Consider the following 20,591-nt stretch of genomic DNA (forward strand, 5'->3'; position numbering starts at 1 on the left):
AAAATTTCATTAGGCACATTTCATTTAAAAAACATAAAATTTCATTACATTATTGTTTTCATTCAATAATAAAAACCAACAAGAATTCTCCGACACCAAACCCCCCCCCCATTTGATCACGTGGTGCAATAAGAGCCACATCAACATTCATTTTCGCAGGTAGAAGAAGAAGACATGACAGAGGAGGTAGAAGAAATGGATAGAGATGATGAAATTGATTCAGATATTCTCTTATTCCCCATTCAATATATTAATGCCAGCTTGCATATGAATAACATCCATCGATCTTTTCTTCCAAAATTTCATGGTCTAAGGTCAGAGGATCGAGAAAACTTTCTCTTTGAATTTGAAATCCTTTGTAGATTTTGTTGTAGCTTCAATTCACACCAGCAACATAAGTGTTACACAGGAGATATAAATCCTCCTAGAGACATCCTCTGGGTTGATTGTAGACCAGTTCCTAAGACATCTTAAAGATAGGAGTGCTTAAGAGATAATTTGTGAGGGGTTTTCAGTGCTCCAATTGTCACGTAAAAATGTAATAGGGTGGGCTTGGTTCAATACACATGGACATGTTTCACTAAGCTAGTTTCAAGACAACACATGGATCCAAATGTTGGGGGTATATTTGGGGAAATCTCAAAGAGAAATGGCCTCTTCTTCTAGTGGCCAACACACAACAATGAGAAAACTTAAAACTGAAGTTGTAGAAATGGTGGAGAGGAGGAAAGGAGGGAGGGAAGTAGATGCATTGGGCTGTAACAAAGAGAATCCTAAGCAACAATGTTCCAACATAAAAATGGAATTCAATGTTGCTACAACCACCCTCCAAAATTTTCCCTTAGCTTTCTTTTGGAGCCTCCCTACCAACCTTCCACTTCAGCATGTCTTTCCTTCTCAAGTAAACAAGCTTTAGCAATTTTTTTGCAGATTGTCAGCCTGTGCATGATGGCTTGTTACACCCCCGTCATAGTTTGTTTCTCTAGACTTGGTCTAGTTGCAGGTTGAACAACTCCCTCAAGAAACTACGCAAATAAGCCTGTCACCCTTCACTGAAAAATTTGTGCAATTCCTCCCAGCAGGGCTGCTTAGCCCAGAAATTGTGCAATTCTGGGCAGCAATCCACTACTCAGAACAGAAATTGCACAATCCTTCTGGGCAGTTAGCCTAGCTCCCTCCCAGAAATGCACAAATTTTCCCCTCATCTGAGAAGGTTGTTGGATGTGCCATTGAGTTGACCTGTTCCACTGAAGACTAAGAAAACTTGACTTGTGTGCATGGGCTACTTTTCCTCGAATAGCAAAAGCAACATGAAAAAATCATCCCTAGTTTTTAGGGAGCTATTTTTAGCAGCTGCATGTTACATGCAAAGATTGTTTCCAAATCTTTCATAGAAGTGTCATTTATTCCTAGATTTGTGGCATGCACATCATGAGCCTCAAAGTTATTTATTTGCTGCATTAGAGCTCATTTCTTCACACCAATATTGGAGCTCTGACATCCCACAACACAGCTAGGAGTCTTTGAGACATCCAGCTCAACTATTCACAGGTAAGTTCTCTTAACTTGCCTTTTGCTTCATTTTTGTCGCTTTTTTTTGTTTTCTCTTGTGTGAGTGTCGTTTCCTTGATTTCTATGAATGTTTGCTATCATTTACATCCATACTAGATTGTACTAGCACTGTTTTAGTTTTTGTTAGCATGTCACTGCTATCGCATGCATGAAACTATTTTGCCTGAATGGTTGTCGATTCAACAACTCACTTCACCCACATGCATGTTCTTCCATTTTCTGAATCTTTCATTCACTGTTTTCATGCACGATCATTCACTTCTTCTTACACTCAGTATCACCATGCATTCACATTCACATTTTCTTTCAATTTCCTGTTGGTGGATCTGGGCAGCCTTTGCCTGAGCTTTGCATCACCAAGACAGAATTGCGCAATCCTGAGAGGGAGGGCTCTATCTTCCTCTCAAAAAATGTGCATTTTTGCATAGTGACTATCCTCCAATCTTGCATAGCACAATTATGAGGGATAGTGACTGTTGGCCCAGAAAATTTCCTAATGCATTCGTTGAGCCTCCAATAATTGCTTATCGAAATTGCTTATTGCACAATTCTAACAGCCAGCAGGATAGCCTGGATTGTGCATTGCATAATTCTAGTAGCCAGTCAACCTCCCTAGATAGCCTTGACTTCCTTTTGAGTAGTTCTGGTAGCCAGTCTCTCGCCTCCCAAGAAAATTGGTACAATCCTTGCCAGTCAATCCCCAGGTATGTTGCATGTCATTCCTTAGTTTTCTTTGGTTTTAGTTGACAGATTTCTTTCCATGCATGTCCTTTTGTCTCCAAATCTAGGAGGTGTCAATCCACCTCTTAGCAGTTCAGGATCAATGGCCTCTAAGAGATCAAGATCAAAGGATACTGACAAAAGTGAAACTGGAGCAGCAATTGAGCGAGTGTCTACAAGTTGTCGATCTATGAAGACACCAAGATGATTGTATACAAGGACATCAAGCTGAAATGGCAAGAGGTCAATGATGCATTTGCAGGCACATTTGGGGAAGACATCGAATACTACCAAGTCTATGTGAACATCCACAAGTTTGGCTTATACGAGACTCCATGTAGGTATCTCGTGCTCCCATGTGCGTACATCATACATTGGATCATCTCGTACACTGATCCTAAGATGATGACATGGAGAAATATCAATGGGATGGAGATTGCTACCCTCACGGCGCAGGATTCTGATGAGATGTATCATATGTCAAGGCCCATGATCACCATGGAGACACCCTTCATCATACCAAGCAACAATGCCAACTCCAGAGATATCTTGAAGAACTGGGTGAAGGAGCAGGCTAAATTCAGGATGACGCCCAACTAGGTCTACAAGACAATGATACTGTGGAAAGTGTATCAATACTTGGTCATCTCTTCATGTCATTTGTATGGCCAAGAAAGCATGGAAACCTTCCCATAGAGTTGGGTGATTGCGTTGGATCAACTGCACAAAGAAGGAAAAGCATGCAACTAGTCTGACATGTTGGCTCACTAGTTGAGGGAACAGTTAACAAGGGCTCGACAAGCACCCAATGTTATTCAAGAAAAAATTTGCATGTCTGGCTACATCTTGGATGCAATCTATGGCCGTGAGGGGTTCCCGAGCTTTAAGTGGGCATGGACACCGGTGGAGACCTCTGTGAACACTTATTGTAAGATGTTGTCTGAATGTAGCCTAAGAGGAGTTATCACACAGATGTCCAATCATTTTCTTACCTTGGTTTACAACATGATATTCGAACAGGCTCCACCCTGCATGTCGAAGGAAACAATGGAGGCACTGATTGATATAGTAAATTTGTATGCCTCACCATCCAGCACCTTCATACGGATGTACAATGTGGAGAAGCCTCCACATGTTCTACCAAAGTTTTCTTAGAAAAACACGTCATGCAAGAAGTATCATATCACATCTTGGCAGGGTTATTAGCTAGGCTACACTAGAAGAAGAAGGTACTTTGGCCCGCTCTTCCATTGCGGATCATTTTTTACAAGATATGGACTTTCAAGCATGTGGATGTCGATGTAGAGGAGATGAATAAATATCCATTTGATGCCCGAAGTTACAATCTGTATGACCCGCATTGTCTTGTAAAAGACCACTACATGAGAGTATAGTTTAACTAGATCCATGGGTCATGTCATTGTGCAGAGGAAGACCCATGGAGATATTGTTACAACTCCTCCAGACTCAATGACCCATGGATCTAGTTAAAACTCCTCCAGACTCAATGACCCGTGGAGATATTGTTACAACTCCTCTAAACTCAATGACTCAGTCGGCCTCGTTGTGGAATGGATAGCGAAGTAGTGAGAAGCAACATGTTGGAGAGCACTAGAAGTAGCAGCAGCAGAGATAAACATACCAGTACATGACAAGGGAAAGACGAAGATTGTAAACAACATGGAGGAAGAGCAAAGCTGCAAGTTTCGAGCAAACCCACTTGTGAAGAAAGAAACTTTGGCAATAGAGGAAAAGAGGCAATAGCGCGACAAGAGAAACGCACAAAGGTAGAGAGAAAAATGGAGAACGGAGGTAACGGAGAAGGAGTTGAATGATTTGAAGGAGAAACTATGGAAGGAACAAGGGTTGCACAGACAGGAGAAGGAAGTGCAATAAGAACAGGTATAGCAGGGGGCACAACTTTTATAGATAGATGAAACTACGCCCACATAGGTAGTAGACTCATCGGAGAAACTAGCATCAGGAAAACAAGGTGAACCATTGGAGGAGTAGGAAATTGCTAAGGATATAGAGAAAGAACTTGAACAAATGGATATGGATATGGAACAATAGGAGTTAAAGCAAGACATTGACCACATGCCTCACCACCAAGAGTTGGATCCACCAGCTTCAGTGCATCCAGAAGAGGAGCAAGTCCCAAGTGACCAAGGAGACACTGAGATCCTTGGAGATCAGCCGAAAGGAGAGATATACAACATCTCATTTGACAAGTCTCAACATAGAGTTGTGAAATCTTGCAGGGTTTTGACTCCAGAGGATGATACATCTCTTGTGCAATTTGAGGAACGAGTGATCATTTCTGACGTGCGCAAACGTCTAGTAGTATTGGCCAATGCTAATAGAGCATATGTCGAAGCCACTAGCATGAGCATTTGCTTCCTGATAGCTGAGAATGAGTGAATGGCTAAGGAGCTACAGACGACAAAGCAGGGAGGAGAATTCATTACAGCAACCACTTGAGAAGAATTAAAGAAGGAAATATTGGATAAAGTATTGTCCCTTGACACAGTCTTGCAGGCACTGTATTCCAAGTTTGGTAATGTGCATAAGGAAGTTGTCCATCTCAAAAGTTGGCAAGAACGATGTGCTAGGAGAGCATGTATCTTGTCGAATGTTCATGTTGTTTTTTATTACATGCAAACACGGACGATAAGATACAATGGAGCCACATTAAACTTGCCTAAGATGATGAATCCTAGAGCGATCGAGTCAAAAGCACGCATCCGGAGTCAAATCGAGAGCTATGAAGATATTCCACCGCTCATCACTAGTCTACAAGCTTCCCATGCATGTGTATTCAAGAGTGTGGATTTTTTTGTGGATGCACATGTCATCCCATCTATTGGGACACCCACCTAGGTGAAGAAAACGACATAGGTCCAACTAGAGCTTGACTCGTACTTTGACGAGTTGATGCTCATAGCCACCTGTTACACAATATTTTGTCACACCTCCTCCACTTCCTTGTGACATATCCTGAAGTTTCTGAAACATGATCATTATACAATATACTCATTAATGTATGCAACTTAGATCCCTCCTTTAACTTTGCCTGGAAAATATCTAGAGCTTTCCCTAAATAAATAGCTCATGAAACCCTAAAATGAGAATCATCACCCTTATGGTCACTTGTTGCACATTGTTAATATAGAGATGGCATCACTCTATTCTCTCTCATACTTGCAATGGTCTCAAAAATGAATTTTTCCCAAAGAGGATGAGAAGCTTCGTGATCTAGAAGCTTCCAGAGCAGTGAACTGTAGGTGGTTTCACATATATGACGTCGAATCCTCATAATTTGACCTCTTGGTCTCATCCCTATGAGATACCTCCTTAAGATGTGGGCATAATCATATCTTTGGAGAAGGTATAACTCCCTCTCCTAGTGTATGAATTTTCCCTCTACCATTCCCAAATGGTTGATCTATGTCCATTTCTACCCCTATGGTAATATTGTGCTTAGAGGTTATTCGTTAAACTTGGAGGAGTGTTGGAGAGTTTCTTGGCTTGGACTTCGATTACTACTCAAGAAGAGCCTTTCAACATCAACTCTATGGTTCTAAGCCTCCCCTTTATTCTTTAAATAATAATACAATTGCTGCTTCATCTTCCCAATATATATGTTCATGTATGTATTTGTTTGGCATTCCTTGATCAACTAAATATATTATTATTGTATTTTCTATTGGTTTTGGCCTGCTTTGTTATCTCTTGGTTGTTTGTGTGGGTACATAAGAACTGGAAGAAGAAGGAACAAGACCTTGACACAAGCAATTCGAGGATTTCAACAAAGGAAATCAAATTAGCATTAGAACAAGGTAGGCCTTCTCTGTTCTATTTTTCAATCATAATCTAGGTATATGTCTAGTTGATTGTCCTCTCAAGTTGTTACACCCACTCATTGGGGTATACGGATGATCTTTGTCCACAGAGAGGATTAACCTTGTCAAAAAATGGTGACTCCACTAGGGAGCCTACGACCCTTTCCTTCCTTTCCTTCACCTTGTCTTTTGACAAGTTTGGTCAACCATTGATTTTTAGATTTCATTGCTTGGTTGCAGTCAATGTCATGGTCTGGAAAATGTTTGAAGATTATTAACTTGAGCTATTTTTGAAGATTTTAGATCTCTTTGTCGTTTTCCTCAACCATCGTGGATATAAGCCTGACAGTCATAATGATGTCCTGGGTTTTTTTGTCATAGTAGTCATGATCACTACTTTACTTCTGACAGGTGCGATGATTGCAGAAAACTTACAAATTTAGGGTTTCTCTTTGATTTTTGGTTTCAGTTGTCTTCTCCTTGATATTTACCAGTGTGTTTTTTCATTGACTCTCTCAGTGTCTGCTTGCAATTTATTTTTCACTTGTCTTGAGTGTTCTTGAAGTTTGATTAGCCCTTTACGGTTTTAGGAATTCTAGGTCAACCTTAGTACACTCGTTGGTCTTCCAATCAGAGATTGATTTCCTGCATTAAAAAGTCTTTGCGTGTTTAGAATTGCTTGCAGATTACTTTTGGCTATTGTGCCTTAAGTTGTTTTCATTAGTGGATATAATGAAAGTTTCTTAGGCTTCATTTGACAAGTGATAGATTATAAATCAATTGTCTCTTAATTAAAAGAAAGTGCTTTCTTTGAAGTTGTTTATGTTTCGATAAAAGTGAAAGTGAAATTATTTTCCTAGTTTTCAAAACATTTTGCATTGCATTTGAGTCATTGATGTGAAATTGATTTTCATACTTCTTGAATTGCTTACATTCTCTTTCCCTTTGCACTAGATTGTGTTTGTTGCATTTTTAAAATAGAAAAAAAAAAATCATCATTATGTCTTAGATATTTTGTTTTAAGATTTGTTTTGAAATTGAATTTTCTTATCATATGAAAGATTATATTTCATATTTTTGCATTTGAAGATGGTCATAGATGCATATTGCATTCGGTTTGATGCATGACTTGAGTGATTTCTTCCCTACATAGCTAGCCTTCATCGAATTGAAGATTTCATTTCATCATTTTGTTTGCATTTTATGAAGAAGAAACATTATTAGGACTTTGAAATTGAGACATAATTACAAGATAAACTTTAAAATCTATCAATTAACCTATGGAGCATTTGAAACATTAGCAATCATATCTAGTGGTCTAGGTTAGAGACATGTTCCAACATCTTTAAAATTTAGTAGTTGTCGTTAGCTTCAGTATTAGACAGCTCTAGCATAGACTTGTGCTTCTCATATCGTCGCGTATATAAAGGGAGACCCCTCTACATTGTAGTCCTTTATCTATAGGAAGTCGAGTCTGCCACCCTATAAATGTGATACACGGAACACAACATTCGGGGAGATTTCCTGCACGTACATCAAGTCCTTGGTCAATTTATTGGTTGAGGAGTATATTGTAGTTCATAGTTACTTCGCACTCCTTTTACCTAGATTCACCTGAGCAGTCATTTGATCTTTTCCGACTCTTTAAATTTGAAAACATCATCGAAAAACTTGTCCTTTCACGCTCGAAAAACCATTGAAAGCAGCTAGAGTCACCTTTTCGCCCTTTTCTCGATTCTTAAAAGATGAAAAGGAAATGTTTTTGTTTCTAAAATATAATTGGCCACAATAATCATGTCATCCCAAGCAGTTGCTTCTTAGACCAAATTAAGTAAATCCCTGTTAATTTCAATATTGCTAAAGCCTTAATCAAATTGTTTGCTTTCCTTTTTGTTTGTTGAGGGGAAGCCATCATGGCTAGACCATTAAGTCCATATCATAGTTCCCATTTGTTCTCTGATACTGAAGGGTCCTCCCAGGGAGTTCCTCTGGAACTTCCTCAGTCACTTGAAGATCAAGGTGTTGAACTTGGAATTGTTTTGAGTATTCAACCTTTGTCTTCCATCCCACCTCCATTAGATTCCTGGTCACCACAAGAATATGAGCCAGATTCCTCAAATAATCCCATCCGAACACCCGAGACTCCGCAAAACTCTAGAAAGGCCACAAAGACTAGTTGTTTATCCATCGAACCCATTATTTGATTTTGTTGCGATATCTCCATAGCGTCCGTACAGTTTGTACGATCAGCCTGGTATTCTATCAGATTTTAATCTCCTCGGACATCTTCAATTCCTCGTCGCTAGTTGTTTCCACCTATGGAGTCAGAAGGCGAGATCCCAGTTTCCTCTCCAAGTCATTAAGAAATTTTTGCTACCCAAACTCCTCTCATAAATGCTGAGCAGGGATATGAGTTCCCTCTAGAAGGTTTCTCTTCTATTTGAAGAGTCTCGTCTCTCTCTTATCCTGAGTTAAGTGAGCCCACATTGCAGCATAGTTATACCTCTAGCTCAGTCGGTTTTGGGTACTCATAGTGCCTCGTCATTGTATCACAAATCCATCGGGTCTTCTGGTGCTATGCATACATTGGGTCCATTCGTTTAGAACATGACCTCTCGACCGATTGTGCAAACTAAAGTCACTTGAGTTCTGGTTCACACTCCTACTCATATGACTTTACTTTTTAGGTCCATTCCTGCTATGGATGATCGACCTCTTGAGGAGAGACTTTAGGCAGCGGATATGGATTACCTTACTTTCAGGAGCATATCTATTGGCTTCATTGTGGATGTCACCCCTATCCTCGGTGGTATGATGGTCGGGAGCAATGTACTTGACCACTGGCTGGTAAATCTTCTTTCCCTTGATATATTACTTAATAGAATCTTGCTGAACTTGTGCTACCTTTCTACCTTTGTTTTACCTTGCAGCATCACATACGCATACCATTCTGTCTCAACTTTTCTTGTCATTTCAACCAACTCTTCCGATTCAACTGATAGTCTCAAGCCAAGTCTCGATAAGTTATTCTATCCCTCCAGCAAGTGGATAGACTACGCCACCACTTGGGGGGAAAGATCCGAATATCCCCATGATGTTTAGCGAAACTAGTGTGAGTGGGTTACAAACTCACATGGATGGAATGAATCAACCCTTTTACAGTGATATCCCTAACCTTGTTGGTCCATTTGGGTCAGGTAACGTCCAATACCAGTAGCCATATATGACTCACATCCCATTCCAACTGGCTTATGTCCCATATGTTTCACAAGCTATGGTAAATCCACCTTACATTCCTCAAGTTGGGCCTTATGTTCAGCTTGGTCAATCCACTGTTCCTGGTGGATATGGCGAGATCCAATTCGGGAAATATTAATACCCTAAGGGTATCACCCCAGGAACTATCCAGATACCCTTGCAATAACAAGGACAACCTTCGCAGTAGCAAGGGTAACATTCACAGCAGTAAGGGAAATCTTTGCAACAACAAGGGAAATCTTTACAGTAGAAATGGCAAGCATTGTAGTAGCAAGGAAAACTACTACAACCACAAAGGAAACCTTTACAATAGTCACATCAAAATTTGCAGTTGCAGACACAGTTTGTTCTACAATCCTCCCAACCTTTTTCTTCGCAAGGCCAACCTATCCAAGACGAGCCTTTATAGTAGCAAAGTCAACCTTTGCAGCAACAAGGTCAGCCTTGGCAGTAGCAAGTCTTATATGTTTATCAGCAAGGTTAGCCTTTCCAAGGTCAAGATCAACCCCTCCATTAGGAAGTTCAAAACCCTTATGTCCAAGGTCAACAGGTTTAGCAGCCTTATAACCCATACGCCGTGTACAATTCCCATCAACAGCCTATGGCAACGTAATATCAAACATACCCAGGACCAAATCCTCCTTATGGGTAAGGTAACCCTTAGTGGGGACAAAATCATATTCCATATGGACAAAATACACCACTATGGGGACAGAATCCTTACCAACAAGGATGGACTCCATAGTTTGGGTCTCCTCAAAGGCCCTATATACCATTCAATATGCAAATTCCTTTCTTGGCCGCGTTGGAACTGCCGGATGTTTCTAGGCTCATGAATGATCCCATTCTTAATTCACCATTCTAGCCTCCAGTTCCATCGAATATTCCAAGCGATTACGCAAAATTTGAGGGAAAAGAAAAGGAGGATTCACAAGCCCATGTGATGACATATCACCTCTGGTGATCCTCTAATTTGTACGTCAATGATTCTATCCATATTTGACTTTTCTAAAGGACTCTGACAGGTATTTCTTCTAAGTGGTACATCCAATTTCCTTGAGGTACCTACAGTGACTTCAACTCTCTCACTATGGATTTTCTTACTCATTTCTAGCAGCCAGTTCGCTATGAAACTGGAACCCATTTACTTACATCACTAAGGAAGGAAATCACAACCCACATCTTTGATCATATCCATCAACGGAGACGTTGGTTTCACCTTATGAAGTTTGAGATTATTGATGATTTGTTGACAGAATGGTTCACAAAATCATTCATCAGCAAAATTGCTAAGGAGATAGCCATGGGTGGATGTCTTACTGAAGAGGAAGCTATCGCTCGTGCTTAGTATTTAGACCTAGTATATTCACAATCTAGCACATTATATGAGATGTTACCTGATGCTCCGAGACCATCATCATATCTGAGAGCGTTGAAGTCTCCGTATACACCACATGTTGACGGTGTGATTGGTTTTGTGTCTCAGATTCCTTCGAAAGCTTCTTCGAAGCAGAAATCAGTCTCGAACACTGGTTCCAATAATCCCTCTAAGATGAGAAATATTTATGGAAGACTGGTCTATCCTTCATATCAATGAATAGATGTTTGAGATGCACAACTGACATTAATTTTAAGTAGTATTAATCAAAACGAAATTTTGGTAGGTTTTGATACATCAAAGCTAATTGAAATTTTCCTAAGATCCACCTTCTTTAGCTTTATGGGCAATGTTTATGAACAAACGTGTGGAGTTGCCATGGGGTCTCCTTTGTCCCCTATTATTGCCAATTTATTCATGGAAAACTTTGAAGCCAAAGCCCTCATGAATTCAACCCTAAAACCTAAATTGTGGAAAAGATATGTTGATGACACATTTGTCATATGGCCTCATGGAAGAGAAACCATAAAAACCTTCAAACAACACCTAAATAGTCTATCCCCTTCCATTAAATTCACTATGGAAGTTGAGGTCAACAATATCCTCTCGATTTAGAAAGAAACTATTGGGTTGGCAGGTGGGATCAAGGCTTTAGGGTTCAACAAAGAGTGTGGCAGAGGTTAACAGGAACCCATGGAAGCACAGGGAGGAGGGAGCTCCACTCCCTACTACAGTAACATGGTTGCAAGCAGGGGAAGAGCAGGGAACAAAAACAAGCTTCCACAACCTTTGGAGGTAAAGACAAAGAACACAGACACTAAGAAGGCAGAAGGCAACAAAACCCATGTAGAACAAGGGACCCACGAAGAGAACCGACAGGAGGAGAAAGCAAGAGACAGAGGTCAGTATACATGGAACAGAACCAAGATGGGGCCCTATAAACCCAAGACCATAACTAAACTGTGGGTTATTTTAAATGATCCAGCTCTGCAAGAGCACAGGGATCACATGGCAAACTATGCCATCACATGAAAATTTATGGGTATTTGGCCATCAAAGAAAGCGTTGTACACTTGGATAAAATACAACTAGAAACAAAAGGGGGAGTTATATATACATCTTGGATCCAAGGGGTTTTTTACAGTGGTATTCACGAACATGGAGGATAGAGACAAGATTTTTGAAGGAGGACCATACTTCTTTGCATCTACTGGACTCTATATGCGGCCATGGACGATGAACTTTGTGCTAGAACGAGAAACCTTCACTTCGGCACTAGTATGGATTAGACTCTACTCCTTACCTTTAGATTACTAGATGCCAGAATATTTAAAAGCTATAGGCAATAAATTAGGTCATTTCTTAAAGATTTCAAAGGCAACTCTACGAGGAAAATATACCTCCTATGCTTGGATCTGTGTGGAGATGGACCTATCAGGAGCCCTTCCAGATGAGGTCATTCTAGAAGTCTATGACGAGGAATGGGTTCAAACAGTTGACTATGAACATATCCCATTTAGATGTCACAAATGTCATGAACATGGGCACCTATCTAGAGACTATCCTCTTAATAGAAGGGAGGAAGATCTAAACACCAGTAAAAGGAAAGATCAGACAGGTTTCACCAAAGTTGGAGGAAAAGGAAAAGGAGGGGGAAGGAAGACACAAAAGAACCCTACTAAGAAGGATAACAAAACAAGAGAGCACAATAGTTTTGAGATCTTAGGAGAAGAAAATATAGATGGAGGTGATCAAAAGAGGACAGAGAATCAGACAGCAAGGGGGAAAGGAAAAGAGACCAGCATGGAGTTCACTCAGGAATAGAATGAACACACAACAGACCATTTGAGTAACATGGAAATAGAAAAAGACCATGAGACAACTCAAATTGAAAGTGGCACAGAGGACTAAGAATTACATGAGATCCTAGAAAGGGAGAGCCTAGAGCTGGGAAAGTTTCTTGAACAAGGAGGAAACCCGAGAATAAACTCCATACCTCAGGAGGACGTTGACAAGGTATAGCAACTATTCCTTAACAAGTCACATCAAATAGCTATAGGAGTCAAAAGAGGACATGATAACCAGGAAAATAAAGGGACTTCCTCAATAGGATTAATAACAGGAAAATTAACGAAAAACCCAGCAAAGAGGAGGGGAAGAAAAAGACAGAAAGAATTAATGCTAGAGCGTGGCAAACTCATGATTGACTGAGGAAGGATGAAATACTTGTCCAGTTACTCATTTAAATCCCCACCTCAATGAAAATAACAACCTATAACATTAGAGGACTAGGGAGTAGGAGAAAACAGAGGAATCTAGGTAACATAATCAAAGAGGAAAAACCTGACATAGCATTCATACAAGAAACAAAATGCTCAGTGGAGAAGATCAGAGAAAAATATAGCAAATGGTTAAATAGATATGAATACCTTGAAGTTAAAGCAAATAAAACTGCTGGTGGCATTCTCACTCTATGGGATCCACAGAAATTTGGTGTGATTGATGCAGAGGCTTCCAGACATCACCTCTCTTTGATTTTCCAACCAGTGGGTGATAGGAAATGTTACATGATCACCAATGTCTACGGTCCTCAGCCAATGGAGGACAAACTTCAACTCCTCACCACTCTGGGGGATATGAACAAAATATACCCAGCTCTACCCTGGATTCTAGGAGGTGATTTTAACATGACAAAATCACTCACAGAGAAGAAAGAAGGTAGTAGAACTCTTGGTAGGGTTTCAGTTGCCTTCCAGAACTTCATCACCAATACGAAATTGGTTGACATGGAAACAAACAATGGAATCTTCACTTGGAATAACAAAAGGGGCGGCCCCACCCAAGTAGCTTCAAAATTAGACAGATTTATTATCTCAAAGGAACTTCTTCTCATGGGAAGTAGCCTAAATGCGCTCATCCTACCTTTTGGAGGTTCAGACCACTGGCCTATCCAATTGGAAGCTTCTCTATTTGGTAAACCGAGGAACTCCCCATTCAGGTTTGAGAATTCTTGGCTCACACACTCAAATTTCCTCACAAACATTGAAAAATGGTGGAAGGAAGAGCTACCCCTTCAAGGTACAAACATGTTCCTTCTACACAACAGGCTCAAGCACATCAGAGGCAGGCTCAAAGCGTGGAATAAAAATAAATTTGGCAATATCTTCAAAGCTAAAGGAGATGTGGAAAAGAAAATAAAGGAAATAAACCAAATTATTGTCACAGAAGGCTATACAGATGAAAGGAAAATGATGGGAGAGTAACTCCAGCATGATTGGGAAAAAAGATGTCTACAAGAGGAAATATTATAGAGACAAAAATCCAAAGTACAGTGTATTAAGGAAGGGGAGAGAAACACCAAATTCTTCCACATATCCACCATAGATCACAGAAACAACAACAGAATTGTGAGACTCATAGATCAACATGGAATAGAAAGAAACATTCATGAAAAGATGGAAGAGGTTCTAGTCCAGCATTTTCAGAGAATTGCAGAGGAAACCTCAGAAGATAGATATCAGTTTATGAAGATATTTACTCAATACATTCCTAAATTGGTTTCTAGAGATGACAATTACAATCTCAACAGACCAGTAATAGAGGAAGAGATTGAGGAAGTCATTACAGAGATGCACAATGGGAAAGCACCAGGCCCGGATGGATTCAATGTGGACTTTTTCAAAGCTTGTTGGAGGATAGTAAAACAAGATATTCTGGAGGTTGTGGAAGACTCTCGGAGATTTAAGATGGTCTTGAAGGCGCTCAATGAATCTTTCATAGCCTTAATCCCCAAACAGGAAAGGGCCACCTCTCCAGACAGATTTAGACCTATAGCTTTATGCAATGTGGTGTATAAAATAATATCCAAAGTAATTTCCAACCATCTCAAACCACTCCTCCCTACCCTAGTGTCAGAGGAGCAAATGGGCTATGTGGAAGGAAGACAAATTCTTAATAACATAAATCAAGCACATGAAGTGGTTCATTCACTCAGGCAGGGATGATAATTCAGTTGGACATAGAAAAGGCCTATGATAAACTTAGCTGGTCGTACATAAGAGAAGTTCTAAAAGCCTATGGCTTTGATCACAATCGGATTAAGTGGGTCATGGTGCTAGTGTTATAGACATTTTTGTGCCTTACAGCTCTAAGCATGAAATGTCTATAAACCAAGGGATCCAAAGTCCCTAAAAGTGTTGTTCCTACCCCTAAAGGAACAAGGTCAACCAATGACAGCTTCCCCCAGAAGTTCTCCACCAGAAACTACTCAGAATTAGTCAAATCAGGATCATTTCAGCTGCTACACTAGCTACCTACGTTGCATAGCACCCCAGTACAGTAGCTAGGTGCGTTGCAACGCACCTAAATGCACTGCCAGGGTGCGCTGAGCGGGAAATGCCAAATGGCAGTGTCACTCCGCGAGATGGACAGACAATGGAAGCTTCCAGAATCTTCCTCAATGACACTTGCCTCACTGAGTTCGACCAAGGATGAGTAAGAGGCTCTCAGCCTCCAAGTGGAAGCAAGAACTGACAGAGAGAAGTGACACGTCAAAACATAAGCTGACTCATCCTCTCTGCTTACATCTATATATGGATCCCTCATCCCAGAGATCCAGAGGCTGGAATTTTGTACTTTGCAGATAATTGCTGTTGGTTTTGAGATTGAGATTAGTGCATTGGGTGATTTATGCTTTGTTGGAGGTGAAGAAGGGATTCCTTTGCTGGGAGGTAGATGCTGGATCGGGACTCACTTGGTTGTATCTCCTCCTGGATCTTCTTATTATATCAATAAAACTATTTGATTTTCTCCTACATGCTTGTGTATCAATGATGTTTTGTTATATTTGCATGTTTAGCTCAAATCTGATCATAAGCTATTTATGAATGTAAATCTATGTCTTTGTGTAGTTTTCCTCTTTTGTGATCTTGCAGGAACTTGGTGAAGCTGAGCAAGTAAGGGAGCAGGTAGTGGGAAGCAAACAAAGAGGAGAGCGATTGGATCAACAAACTAGCACAAGACACAGGTTAGTTCATCCTTCCTCTTCGTTTACATTTCATAAAGAAGAATACGAAAGTAGTTTTCCTTGTTTGTTGCTAAGGCACTGTCACACCTTAGAGTGGGATAGGGGCGTTCTGAATAGATACTTTTCCCAACAACAAAATGGCAACTCCGCTGGGGATCGTGTCTAGTTGGTTTGTTTGTGTTTCTCTTCTTAGTTGTTTCATAAACACAGAAGTAGCAATCGAACTACATTTTCCATTATCAAATGCAAAGTAGCTGCTACTTCAATCCACTCACTAGGATTTGTTTATGATTTGAACAGCTGATCCACAAATGCTCTAATTTCCCTTTGTGATAGCTCTTAGTCCTCCTTTAAATCATCCCTCAGATTGTACCTTACTGATTGTTTTTACTCGGCCAAAAACCATAGATTAAACTGCAAACTGTGACCCAGAACCCGGATAGAAGTCTCGTTTCTGCCCCAACGCAAGCTCTGTGAAGAGGTTCTGCATTTCAGCGTAGGTCCCGAGAGGGCTACCTGCGCTGCAATTCAGTTTCTCTATGCAACAGGTGCGCTGATCAGCCTTTGCCCTGTGCAGCTGAGGTTCTTTGCTTCATTTTGTTCAGTTTTATCTCTGATTTTTGCAGCCTATTATCAGTGTGTGTACCTATCTGAAAACCCCTTTTCTTTGCCTTAATTCCACCTCAGTTGTATAAAAGAAATTGTATTTGTTTTTGTGTATTTGTTACGTCATTTACAGTTTCCCATTGCAAAAGTAAACTGGTCATACTGTCGCCCTTAGATCTAGATCTGTCGTAAGTGTCATTTTGATCTTAGGAGTAAGTTTGTTTGCTGTTGACAGTTGATTACGCTTTTACTTTTGTCTTTGGTTTGAATTTGTGAATTTCTAGCGTCGAAACAAGTGTTTACTTCAAAATCATAAAGTGTCGTAATCGTTTTTTTGATTTCGAAAAGAAGCTTGTTTGTGTTTTTCACTTGAAATCGAATTCAAATTTGTACAACAACTTTCTTTTTAGGCATCAATATTAAGAAAGTGAAAAACAAATACATGCATATGTGCATTTGCATATTGATAGTTTGTATGGTTTGATTTAGGAAAAGTGCATTTACAGTGTGCTCTTTGCTCTTTCAGAAAAGATTGTGTCTTTCTTTTCCCCTTGTAGCTAGGATTTTCATTGTTGAAAAGAGATAAAAGCTTTCTTATCATCTTTAGACTGTATTTAGGAATTACATCTACATCTCATGGTGATCCAAAAAGGCAAACTTCTAAGAAAGATCAACCTAAAATAAATTGAATGAACTTAACAACGCTTTGTAACTTAACGCACAACATAGAGGTCTAGGCTAGAGATGTATTCTGGCGTCGTAAAGCCTGGTAACTGTTGTCCTCACTGTTGGTTGGGTGATTCCTCCACTGTGAGACGATAACTGCCAGTACGGATTGTGCTCCCACGTACCGTCGAGTATATATTGGGAGACCCCTATAGGCATAAAACCTTTATCCATAGGAAGCCGTGTCGGTCGCCCTACTGATCGCAATGTACTGAACACAGCATTCGGGAAGATTGACCGCCCGTACCCTAAAAAGTATTCTACAGTTTTGTGATTGGTTTGGCACACCCTCTACCTAGATCTCCAGAGCAGTCCCTTTCGTTCCTTTTCAGACTCCTTAACAGAAAAGGTCCATCTGAGCACTTGTCACTTCAGGCTCATTAAAAATCGAAGGAGACTAGAGTCATCTTTTGTTTTTTCTCGACTCTTTAAAATTGAAAAAACAAGTTGTGTCTAAAGCGTCTAAAATTCATTTAATTCGGAAACATACTTCCCCGTTTTATTTTAGTTGATCGAGTAATCCGCAATCGTGGAAGAAAGTCAATTGAAACCCCGTCGTTCGTGGAGGCTTACGAGTCAACCGTCTTTGTCTCGGGAATCGAAAACAATACGGACAAAGCGAACTCGTTTAACCGGTTCGAAATCTCCTATTAAAGTTAGAACAAGTGTTCCAACAACATCCGAGATTCCGGTTACTCCAAACATTTCTGGAAACCCTACCTCTACAGAAGAAGTTCAACAGCCACAGAGGGACAGTGATACTGATCCTAGTCTGAGAGTAAACACTTGTGTTACTGAACCAGTTCCATCAGCAACCGGTTCGGAGAGTCTTGCTCTTCAAACATCTGTCGTTGTCGATTCAACCCCTTCTTCGGCACCAGAAATATTTTACGGACCTGACGGTCTTCCCCTTCCACCTGGTTTGATTGCGATCGAAGAAATTGTAGAAGATCCTCAAACAAGTACTCCAACGCACTTTCGAGTCGGGGTCACTCTATTTCCTTCTTCATCAGAAGTTGGTATACCACCAGTAGAAGTTCCTGTAGAATCGCTAGGTAATCTTTTGGATAGACTCCAAATGTCTGAACAACCGTCAACATCTAGGACTGTGTCGACTGACACAGCGACAGCAGAACTCCCTGCCGTCACTCCAACAATGTTCGCTGGCATACCATCTGTCCCAACTAGCTCTCAACCGCTAGAAAGAACCCACTCAGGGGCTATTTGGACAGTATGGTTAGTTCCTGTTTGTTCCTCCGGAATAATATCCGGCAACTCTTATTTTGAGTCTCAACAAATTGATCCATTTGGAGGTCAATTTGGGCAATCCAGTCCCCAAGGGCAGACAATCCCCTTGAGTTCCGGATTACCACCGTATGGGGGGCAGTATGCCCTTTCATTACCCCCTCCGGGTGGATATCCATACGGGAGTTCACAACAATATTCAGGTTACACTGGGATCACCTCAAGTGGTTGGGTACCTATGCTACCTCAACAACCAAGAGTTGTGTATTCAATGCAACAATGTGTACCTATGTCGAACATCCCAACTACACCAGCTATTGTGACGGTGTCACAGGTTCAAACGCTGCCTGTTGTATGCCAACCTCAGATTTCTCAGGTTGTAATGCAACAGCCCCTTGACCCTGTGACTCAACCACAATCACCAACTAGTGGGGCGACACAGGTCCAGACGGGTAAAATTACCCCACACCTTGGTCCAACGGTTAGTATAGCGCAACAGCACATGGCTTCACAACCGTGGCTGGTGCAATACCAACAACCACAATTCCAACAAGTATACCAAGGTTCTGAGCAGTAGATCTTTGTGAACAGTGGACAGCCATACATTCAAAACAGTAAAAATCAACCATTTTACAATGGTCATGTCCACCAGCCGTATCAGTCATACCAACATCAATTGCATTACGCTGGTATGCAAAGGCCAACTGCTTAGGCGATTCCATCGTATCCTGGGTATGCTTCACCTAACCTGAATCAACAGTTACCATTCGTGGCAACTTTAGAGTTACCTAATTTACACCGGTTAACAAACGATCCAATTGCTTACGCCCCTTGGTGGCCAGCGATTCCGCATAAACTTCCTTCAGATATTTCTAAATTTAATGGAAATCCGGGTGAAGATCCATCGAATCACGTGATGACATTTCATCTATGGTGTTCATCAAACACCCTAAATGATGATTCGATAAGACTTCGCCTCTTTCAGAGGATGTTAACAGGTCCAGCGGCAAAATGGTACATTGAATTGCCTAGAGCTTCGTTCGACAACTTCAGTACCCTAGCCACAACCTTTTTAACCCATTTTCAATTACCAATAAGGTATGAAATGGGAACAGAACTCCTTACCAACTTCAAACAGACAACAACCACTCACATATCTGATCATATACATGAGTGGCGACGTCGTCGTAGGATGGTAAAAACGTATGTTCCCGATCAGCTATTAGCTGAATGGTTTATCAAGTCATTATTACCTTCCATCACGGAAGATGTGGCAAAGGGGGGAGTCGTAACGGAAGAGCAAGCTATCGCTCGTGCGCAATACCTGGACTTGATCTATACCCAGTCCGGCATGCTCTACGACAAAATACCTGACGCCCCTAGACCGGAATTCTCAATTCCTCCTCCTCCTAAATCGAACAATGACTCTCATGCCGGCGATGGCGCGATTGGAACAACAGACACGAAATCGACAAAGGATACATCCAAAAAGGCCCGTAAGATTTCAGGTCAAAATGCAAACGACGAACTTCTTGCTTCGGAAGTAAATGCCGTGTCGACAGATAAGGGCAAAGAAACCAAGCAACCAGGAAGCAAGAAGAAAGGCAAAGGGAAGAAGAATAAACAGGATGAATCATCACCTGAAAAATCTTCTTCAAACCCTCCTGGAAATAGGAAACAAAGATATCAATGCATGATATGCGATGAGGATCATCGGACTTTAGATTTTCCGCACAGAGCTGAGCTTAAGAAATTCTTTAAGAGTTCGAAAACCTCAGCAGTGTTAACTGATCCGTTTCCAAATCTAGGAACAAATCTGGTTGAAAGTGGAAATGCTTCCCCGTCTCAAGTGCTAATCTTGTCAATTTCAAAACAGCAAAATGATGCTTTGATTTCGACAAGGAACAAAGATTACGAGAATCCGCAGCTGTCGAACAACAAGGATAAAAATCAACCAAGTAGTTCGACAACAACTTCGACAGAAGTTGTAACGCCCACCTTTCCTGAATTAACAATAAAACTGCCAAAGGGAGTAGTACAGAAGTCGACATTTAATCCCCGCGCTAGAGCGGCGCAACATTATAATATAGTGGAAGATTTGGCCCAATCGCCGTCCGCTATGTCGACTCTTGAAGTACTTCAAAATTGCCCATCCCAAAGGCAGGCTTTGTTATCAGCCATTGGTGGGGTTGACCCAAAGGATTCCAATCTTGTATCC

The sequence above is a fragment of the Pinus tabuliformis genome, chromosome 9 (assembly GCF_031772625.1).
Source record: "Pinus tabuliformis cultivar Carrire ecotype Pingquan chromosome 9, CPIR1, whole genome shotgun sequence".
Lineage (NCBI taxonomy): Eukaryota > Viridiplantae > Streptophyta > Pinopsida > Pinales > Pinaceae > Pinus > Pinus tabuliformis.